The following is an 11,184-nucleotide window of genomic DNA, read 5'->3' on the forward strand; positions in this document are numbered from 1 at the left end:
TTAATAAATCTATAACTATTAGTTTTAAAATTTAATTCCTTTTTACCATAATATTACTTAATGCATGATAAGCTAATTTGATATAAGAATATTAAACATTAATACATAATATATACATACGTAGACACTAGGTGGTCAGCGATAGCATCTGTCTTCGGAGTTTGCAGAGATTGCAATTTCGATCTCCGTTTCTATAACGATTTCATATTTAATCTTTGTAACGCCAAAATTGTAAATACCCTGCCGCACATAGGTATATAACCGTGTAAGTAAAATACCTACATTATGTAGTATAAGAATATTATATACATAAATATATTGTGAACTCAATAAAAATGTATAAATATTTTCAATATTTTGTAAATCTTTTTCTAATAATCTAACTTTGAGTCTTGAACGCTATATACGGCGCTACACCAGGGGTCCCAAAGTCAAAACTACGGCTCACAGGTCGTATTCGGTCCGTAAACCGCTTTTATAAGACACTCCAAAGGAAAATGACAAATGTATTTAAACATAATATGCATATCACGAATTGCTATCGTCCACACCTATTTATATCCATATAAATACGTACGTTTTTATACATTGTAAAAATATACATATTAATATTTAATATTATTTTATTATAAAATATTATGTACAGATAACTACTCCAAGGTGTTAATAATTGAACAGTATAATGTTAAACGGACTATTTAAAATCGTTATAGAAACATGTGAAGGCAGTTGCTACTCTGAACATCTGCAAGACATGTCTTTGAATAGAGACAGTCCCTTTTATATGATATACAATGTATATAACTTGTGTAGTCTTTATTATTCTCAGAATTGAACGGGAAACGAACAAAAAAACATAGCAACCCCTAACATTATCCAACAAAATGTTTTACAAAGCGTGGGTTAGGTCTCTCTCTATATATACATATATATAATATATATTGCCTTCACATGTTTCTATAACGATTTCAAATGATCAGTTTAACATTGTAATGCCAAATAATTTATACCTTGAGTCCTTGCAGTATAGTTATCTGTATATAATATTTTATAATATAAGAATATTAAATATTAATATGTATAATGTATATATACGTACACACTTATATATATATATAAATACATGAACATCTGCGCTTTAATTATTAACTATAATAACACCTTGGTAGATATGTTACATTTTACCATGTTAATAAATATTTGATCGACCAGAAAGATTGATAGAATAATAATGTATACTATATTATATGATAAATGCTAATATCAGTGTTATTACTGTCTTATAAGGTAAACATTTCTCTTATTTTATTCATAAGGTTATTGATGAACATTTCTAATATAAGAAGACGTTGATGAAAAATTAAAAATTGAATAAAAAAAAAAAAAAAATTATTATTATTATTTTATTTTTTAAATAAAACTTATTATTTTGGATGAATCATAATCTTATATATTCCTTATTACATTGAATTTTTTTTTTTTTTTTGTTTCTGTGATGTCAATATTTCATATTATATATCCTCCTTATTGTTACATGAACATTGTTAACTATCATGACGCTTATTAGAATACAGCAAGCACAGTTAAAATTAAAGCGCATTTCATTTAAATATATTTTGAAACCGATATTTTTAAACACAATTATTAACAGTTAACACTTCACTATTTCAATGTATAAACAGTACTGTATTACTAACATATTTTACATTTGTCAATATTTTTATAAGTTATAACTTTATAAGCAAAAAACGATAATATAAAACCCGGTTGATAATGTATTTCATAGGACATTGATAAACCTATACTCAATAATCAGACCTTGCACCGCAGAATACAAATAAAGGTGTTTTATATTTATTTTGTTTTGCATACAGATTTATAGCATTGTCTAATATAATATGGAAATTTCGATAAAACTATGAAATATACAACACTGTCTATCACGACAATTCCTAAATTATCTTTTCCGATAACATAATATATAGGTACTAGTAAATACCATTAAAATTATGAATGTTTGTATGTACCTATACATTCAAGCAAATTATATAAACAAATAAATGTCCGCCTTCTGATATGTGCATTTTACCCGACCATATACAGATTAATAATAATAATAATATTTATTGATACCAAACTATAAATTAATATAAACGTTAGGTAATTAAATCGCCTTTCTCATTTCATATTTTAAAAGTTTGACCTCACAAGGCACAGAGTGACCTACAGAACAACGACGATGTCCTCTTATTAGTTTATGGATAGGTAGTTTGAAGTTCTTAATGACATAAAAATATATTATAAATTTTTTCAAAGGTGGGTTACATTTAAAAAAAAATTCTATATGCGTTAAGAATTGATCTATTCGTGATGTATGTTGCTTTAAACATATTAAACAAAACAAACATTAATTAATTTGCGATAATAATATTCAACACAATTATTATTGCCAAGTATTAATCATTTATCTATGAGTCATTTCCGACATGAGATTTTGTTATCCGTATAATATTAATAATTGGCCATACAGATACAATATTATCTAGTTTTCATTTTTTTTTCTTAGTTAATTACTTAATAAGTGTTTTATAATTTATTACGATATATGTTTTAGATATACACACGGTGACTCAGCTATAAGTTTAAACTATAAGAAGATTACAATTTAATTATGTTTATTTATAATTTATCACAGTTTAATTAAAAAGATGATTTCTGTCTTTTCACTAGTAAATAGTTTTAAATAAAAAACTTTTTTCTAAAACTTACTTTTTACCTGCCATTAAAATTAAAGAAACTATTAATTCTTTTATAAGGAAAAATAATTAAGTCCCCTTAAATTTTTACTGTAGGTAGCAAAAAACATCCACGAGCTGGTTATCGAATAAATTATATAAAAATTAAGGAATGACGTTATATTTTATTTAAAATATATATTTTTTTTTATATAAATATGTGATTTCGTATAAGTTGTTCATTATAATGTAATGAACTATTTACTTAAATATTAAAATGTTACGTATGCTTCTAGAATGCATTACAATAGTTGTCACCAGCATACGATCTCCTCCGTACCACCCCCGCTTATATAAATATACGTTACTAATAGTACGTTATTTGACGTTGAGTATAGGGAAACAGGTTTTTTTTAAATTATCTGTTAATTCCTTAGTCACATCACTGAAAAGCTGTATATGTAGAAGATGAAGGTATATACAATATACATATGATATATTATATACATAAGAATATTATTGTTACACTTTTTGGATGACCTGTACAAGGCCGTCGTACTTACACACTAACAATTATTACTATCGCACTGTTTAATCATGAAAATGAAACTACTTATATAAAATAACTTCTATGTTTTAACAATAAGAAATAAAAAATATTAATTGGCGCTGAGTAAATACAATTTTTATTTTACCTGCAAACGGTTAAAAAGAAATACTTAGCTTGGTAAAAAACTTTGAAGCAGATTTTAGCATACTGCCTTTTAAAATCAACCATTATAAAAATCATATTGACTGGTCTAAATATTAACTAAAATATAATTTATAGACTATATTATATTGTGAGGTCATAGAGCCGAAGTCGGAACAGCGACGTATATTTTATGTATAATGCAACAATTTTAATTGTTAAATATAATATTTTAAATTTTTTTTTTTGTGTTGATGACACCGGTGTGATTATAGTTTTGATATATTTACTAGTTTTTTCATAGTAGATAGAACTAATATCGTAAATTTCGTATAATTTGGTTTGTGTGATAGCAATACGATGTGGGTCGCGAATTAATTCATTTTAGTAAATTATAATTGATAATAAAACGAATGCAACAACAATACAGGTATTTTATTCAATTTTAAATTACACCATCGTCTTAAGCATATAAATATACTTGGGATTATGGAAAAAAATCTGAAATAGATACTATTTTAAGTTATTAAAATCATTGTGTAAATCAAACTACTTTTACACGTAAAACATTTGGGCTCAATGACGTCATGCGGCTATTCATCAATTCTTATTATCATATTTTATATCAAAAAGTAAATTGAAGCATTTTTTTACCAAAAAAAGATTTTCAAACATGTAAAAAATTTTCCTCCCCGGCGGGGAATCGAACCCCGGTCTCCCGCGTGACAGGCGGGGATACTTACCACTATACTACCGAGGATTACTTTAAAGAAGACGAGTTTAATGTCTTTTTATTACATTCGTTATATTTTTTAACATAATATTTTTACTTACAGTATTTCGATATAATGTATTTTGTTGTTTACTTACTACTTTTATTTGTTCAGTATAATGTATTGCTGAACCACAATTTTCGTTATTTACCTTTTGACTTTTTTTAACAGTATTATTCTGTACCTAATGATTTTTAAATAAAATAATATTTTGTAAAATTAATATAATAACTAAGATTTTATATACAAATTTTGGATCTATCATTTACCATTTCGATTTCATATAAGCATTCGAGACCATCAAATTTAAGAGATAAAATAAAATAAAAAAGGTAAAAAAGTTGGTACCGCTTTGCTGAATATTTGGTGTTGGCCGTTGAGTGTGTTACTTACTATTATAGTCATTAAATTAAAATTTAATGATATATCAATATATTATCGTTGTATACAAAAAACGATTCTAGACGAAACGGTCATTATTTAATTTCTAAGTACGATACGTTTAGAAATAACTATTTGTAGAATTTCTTTTATTATTACGATCTGACCATGGCATTAAACGAGATAGGTAAATACTTCAACTGAAATCATTAACCGTTATCTAATGTTCGTTAATTGGAATTGTACCTATTGTAGTATGATATTATTAATAATATTATTTTATTTTTTAATTTAGTATTTTCTATCAAAAACTTGTTAACTATAAGTTTTTTTTAAAAAACTAGCTTGTAATAAATTATAAACTGTTATGTTCTTGTATGTACATTTAAAGTTAAAAGTTAAAACTGTTAAAAAAAGGTGGTAAAAACTTAATATATACAACACTAATATAAATAAATTAAACTAAAATTAAATTAAAACAACTTAAACTTAAATATTAATTTATATAACATAAACATTACCTAGCACGGCTTTTGTAAATTTCATGCATCCAGTATCTTCTTTCCTTGCAGGATTTTCGTTTTTCTTTTTCAACTAATTTTTCTTTTAAATAATCACCGCCTAACATTAAAATATACGCTGCTGCACAAGCAGAAATTTGCGTCTTATCCAAAAAACCACTCATTTTGAACTGAGACTTTTGGCGACTAAAATAATTTTGAGGGAACTCTGATCGGCTCGGATAAACTCGTGGCTCGCCAAGTCTCGCGCCGTGGGAATGCTATAGACATTGTAGGCTCGTGATATTATGAGGCTCGGTACAAAAACCGCGTTGCGCGAAGTTCGCAGAGCCACGCGCCGTGGGAACCCGCCTTAACAATAGGAATACAATCACGTGAACTTCGTATACCTACTTAATTTTTGTTTCAATGTTAAGATTGAAATTTAAGCATTTTTATTATTGAATACCTACTTTTAGTTCTAACAAACTAGTATGTATTTTATGTATAGAACGATTCAACAGTCGTAAGTATTCGAAAAACATTCGAACACTATATCGACTATCAATGTGAAATAAGTAGGTTCTAACAATTCGTTTTATTGTTAATATGAATACAATCATACGTTTTTATAGAACAAGAGTCAAGAATCACCTGGTAAAAGTAACTTAAAATTAGACAAGGGATTTGAATTCATGGGTTTTATTTCGAAATTAATGTTTTGGACTGGTCGTGCATTCGATTTCGGCTCATTTATACAGAACGTTGATGGCGATAAACTTAAGCACAATACGTGCTAACTCACATAGTCATGCAGAATGTGAAATAAAATACACTACATATTGAATATAATTGTACTGTAAAGTAAAAGTATGTTGATTAGTGGTTACACACTATGTTCCAAATTCAAAACATATGAACATTTTGATTTGCAATACCTATAATTGGTTTTAAGGTTCACGCAGACTTATTCGTTTAAACTAATTTACTCTCGTGTACAATTATTTTAAGTAGAGACTACACTATAATACTAGTGTAGAAATTAGGCGCATAATAATGTTGAAGCGGTCGTGATGAATATTATAAATGGCGTTCAATAAGTTTGAAAACAGTCATTAGGCTAATTGGATATTGAAACCGACGATAATGATGTGTGATTATTATGTTATTATAAATATTTTACATTGTAAATGTTCATCAGTGTTATCTGTTATCGTTCCATTGGGCTCCATGAAGGTTATATGCATTCGCCTTACAGTAATTAAGAGTTTCCAAACTTATTAAATTTCTAGTATACAGGATGATTCTTTTATCATTCGACATTCATTATTTCGAAGTGTTGACTTTTAAAATTTTTTTTTTTTAAACTTAGATTCACGTTTTTCTAAAACCATACAATATTTATATTTTTTACACCCTTATACACCTATCTCATAGTGAAACCATTATCATCTTTTGATTTTTAATTGGCAACCTATAGTAAAATGTACTAATTTAATGAAGCTACTTTTTTTTTTTTTAAACGAATTTTAACGTTAAAATTATTCTTTTTCATTTAACCGTTAGCTAGTTACAGTTGTTCAAAGTTTGGTGAGTAGGGTGTGACGTTTTCAGATGTTCGTCCCACAGTTTAATACGGCTGTATCTAAATTAAATATGACAATTTTGTTATTACATGTTAGGCGTAGTAACTACAGGTACAGAGACACAGAGTTCAACAATACGCGGAACGATAGTCGATAACGAGTTTATTACGATATGTGTAAATATATACCTATTGTCCGTTATTATTATTTATTATCCATGTGACTACTGGACTTTGGAAACGAGGAGTATTGTAAAGCTTTGTCTCTCCAACAAATCAATGAAAAATAATTATTTGAACGATGAAATTCCTAAAAACAAAAATAGCCCTATTAATTTAGTAGGTTTTACTGTAGATTATAATTTGAAAATCGAAAGCGTATTTCGTGGTTTTACTATTAAATAAAAGGGTGACAAAATAAAAATTTTAATACAGTTTGAAACAAAAAAAAAAAAAAAAAAATGAAAAAAGTTAATACCTACTCTTGATGAAATAATGAGTGTTCAATAGACATTAATAAAAGAATCACTCTGTGTACGTGTGTGTATTTATTTTTGTAATTTTTAATACACTATACCCTCTATTCTACTCTATAATATAATATTTAAATATTATATGATATATACATAATCGTCTAAGTTGTTTGTAGGTATGCTTTGTGTAATCGCAATGTTTCTTACGTATAAATATATCAATACGTATGGTAGGATACACATAGAATTAAAAAAAAAATATTTTTATATTTTATACTGTACACAGTGCTCAGTGTACATTGATACATTGGACACATTATTTTCATACATAACACTAACTTATTTTGTAGTATATAAGTACCTGTGTACGTGTACAACTGTCATGTAAATATAATATAATATGCGACATATTATTATAATATATGCTTTTACGTATAGGTATATTGGTATATACGTAAACGTAGTGGTGTGCTCAACATTTTTGAAATGGAGAGCACAGATATTAAGTACAACCAGTATAATGAGGGTCTTATATAATATAATTTGTGTTCTTCTCGTAATAAATGTTTAGATTTCGATAATAATTGGACTATATAATGAAAAATAGCACTTTTTCATGCTGTGATTCTTCTACATGCCTATTTCTTCACGACTATATCTGCTCGTGAGTCTACGATGTCTACTCGTAAGTATTTTCATAATACTAAGACTCTTTCAAATGACAGATATTTTATTGGCATAGCGTTTTGTACCATGTATGCGTGTACAACACAATAATATTATGTATCTGTAAATACGAACACGTATTTTATATCGTACGCAGCTCACAATACTTTTTACAATCGGTACTGTACGTGGTCCGCAGTGACCCTACAACAGGCCCATATATCACGGTTTATTTTCAAATCGGCAGTATATCGATCTATACTGATTGTTAGACCGACGAAGCCCCAGACCGCTCAGACCACGGCCACGTCATATTGTTACCGCCACGCAACACTTGGCAATTGTACTTGTACGACTGCAGCTATGTAGTCATTTTCGTTTGTCACGTATTCGTATTTCGTGCCATATGACAGCTGCTTTAATATAATGAATTATCGTTATAAGTTATAACTTATAACTAATTAAATTTAAAATAACAACTCGAGTAATTTAAGTGTAATATTGTATAAAATCGAATGAATTTATTATAGGATCTATACAAGGTTGGGTTGTAGGTGGCATCCTCTCGTAATGAATTGTGTTTCCAAGACGAGGTCTCTTTTCAATCATCGCATACACTTAATGTCATATAATATAAAAATCACAATCTCTTTCTTAAACAATACCTAATAATAACTATTATACGTGTAACCTTTTTTTTTTATATATATTATATACATTTCACTATTCAAAAGTTCATTCCCGCTACGGCTACAATGTCACAAATTATTTTAATGTCGACGAGTTGGCTCTATCGATATCGTTCCCGCCACCGCAACCGCCGCGGAGTGTGCAACAGTTTATTATACCTACTTATATAAACCTATAATAATACCTATGTCTTAATAATTTTTACTCGCGAGTTGACATTTGATTGCCTACAGCTATTGCATTATGTTTTATCTAATATCTAATTAAAGGTCTATGCTTACAAATGTATACTTTTATTTAATCTATAAAAGATCAATAATTATTTATAATGTGATAATGATAATAATAATTATTATAATGATTGCATTTTTAAACTTTCTGCACTCCTATTTTTGTTTGTGTTACCTTTATCAACAGATTTATACATCTAAATATCTAATGTAATATGTTTTCACCTCTATCTAATATTCAATAAAATGCATTGATTCTAAATATTCGTTAATTTATCTAATTCCAATTAATAAAAAAATTAAATATCTTTGATTGATTATTGTCCTTATAGAGTCGCTCCAAAGTTTTTAAGGGTACCTAATTTTTTGCGTGCGACTCCCTCAATTATCATCATAAGATATATGATAAAAAAAAGACGATGAGCTTTACAAAATGTTTGCAAATGTGGCCCAACGAAGGTCATTCAAATTCGTTGTATAGCTGATGTAGTGCTAACTTTAAATCTTCACTCTTCAATGTATATATATAAAAAAAAAATAATAATAACGACAGCTATATTTAAGGGATACAATTTTAAATAATGAATATTTTAAATAAATAATAACAAAAGTATAGAATATTCAAATGCCTCGTGGGTAATAAATAATAATTAATAATCAATAATTATGAGATATTAAATAGCCGCCGGCCGACTCTGCTACGCCGTGTCAACACAATTGACATGATAAAGAATTAATTACTAACTCTAATAAAAATAAAAATAATCATTCAGATATCAGTCAGGCATATGTATTACATGTAATTTAAAATAGTGTTTCTCAATCAGTGGTCCACAAATTTACTTTGTTGGGTACTGGGTAGACGACAATCTAAAAAAAAAATTAAGTATGGTATAATATATATAGGTATCGACGGTAATAAATAATCAATTTTATCATTCATTTTTTATATAATATAATGTCTACTGAATAATGATATAAATGATTACTTAATAAATTATGTTAAATTAGATTATTTTTAAATTTAAATTTGTTTTTTATTTATCTTATTATTATTAGTTTATAACAAACAGTGACCAATCAAAAACATTTTTGGATCCAATTTCGGGTCTCGAACCTATAAGTCTGGTCATTCGGGAACAAGCTGATTTAAATAATATTTTTTGTTTCTTCGAATTTGAATAAAATATATTAATAATCACGAATTAAAATTCAATAAAATTATTAATTATTATTTATTAGTTAGTTATTGAATGTTTTGTAAATTAAAATAAGTATTCAGTAATTCGAAAAAATTGGTTAATCATGAATCATGATAAATAACACAACATTTTCAAGTGGCTGAAATGGCTGAATAATTTAAATGTGGTTAAAATAAAATCAAATATCCAAAACGGTACTTTCCGAACTTAATAGCTAATGTTTTTTAGTGACATTTTATTGAAAATATATTTATATTATTTTACTTATAAAGTATCGTATATATGCCGATCGCTTCAGACGTATAAACTATTTAAAACATACAATAATAATTAAAGGTTAACACTTTATTCGCTGTTTTGTCCAACAGTGTCACAGGTGACCGCATCAAGGACCACAATTTGTCTATTCCTATAACTTATATAATATTATTATTTAACTTAGTTTAAATTATACTATATCTACAAAAACTTAATGACTAAGCCTTAATATTTCATACATATTTTAGTATTTACTTAACCTAGTTAATAGTTTTAATATCAATAATGTTTATGTTAAAATATTATGGATGAAACAACATTAGTTGTAATTGATTTTAATACCTGTTATTTTTGTGACATCTATCTAAAAGTAAAAAAAAAAAAAAACGTTCATACACATCTTATTCATATATAAGTAGTTTTTGTAATTTAATAAAAAATACTTCTATATAAAAATGTATTACGCTTGTAATAGAATATTAGCATTATTAACTACATCGTACTCGTTATAGCATTTTATTTAAATAACTTAAGTTATTTAAATTCGTAATATGTAGGACGTAGGTAAATATTTCACACAAAAAGTTTTAAATGAACTAAATAAGTATATTAATAAATAATTTTTTTTTACTTTTATAAAATATGCATGTACCTTTATATTTTATAATATGTATAAAAATGAGTCTATAAAAAGAATATATACACTTGTGGACTTATGTGTTATGTATACTAATATAGAATATATAGGCTGGTCACAAGTTGTAGTTCTCCATAATTTATAGGTGTCTTGTGACCTGTTACCCAATCAAATCATTAAATACTATGCACCATATTGTAATTTAAAGTCAAGACAAGAAATTGTATTATATTGTTCAATTTTAAAAATATTAATATACCGACGCAGGAACATTTAGAGATAAAGACTATTCACATACTTTCAATGCAATCGCTTTTAAATTACAATCCTTAGGAGCAATATGGAAATGTATAAAAATTGAAA

The 11,184-nt window shown here is 26.8% G+C and overlaps 1 non-coding gene across 1 annotated transcript; it reads right to left on the bottom strand.

Annotated features, from left to right (window-relative positions):
* Window positions 1-4,114: 4,114 nt before the first annotated feature.
* Window positions 4,115-4,186, bottom strand: Trnad-guc (transfer RNA aspartic acid (anticodon GUC)). Its single transcript has one exon. It is a non-coding gene; the product is annotated as a tRNA-Asp (tRNA).
* Between the last annotated feature and the right edge of the window lie 6,998 nt (window positions 4,187-11,184).

The sequence above is a fragment of the Aphis gossypii genome, chromosome X (genome assembly GCF_020184175.1).
Source record: "Aphis gossypii isolate Hap1 chromosome X, ASM2018417v2, whole genome shotgun sequence".
Classification (NCBI taxonomy): Eukaryota; Metazoa; Arthropoda; class Insecta; order Hemiptera; family Aphididae; genus Aphis; species Aphis gossypii.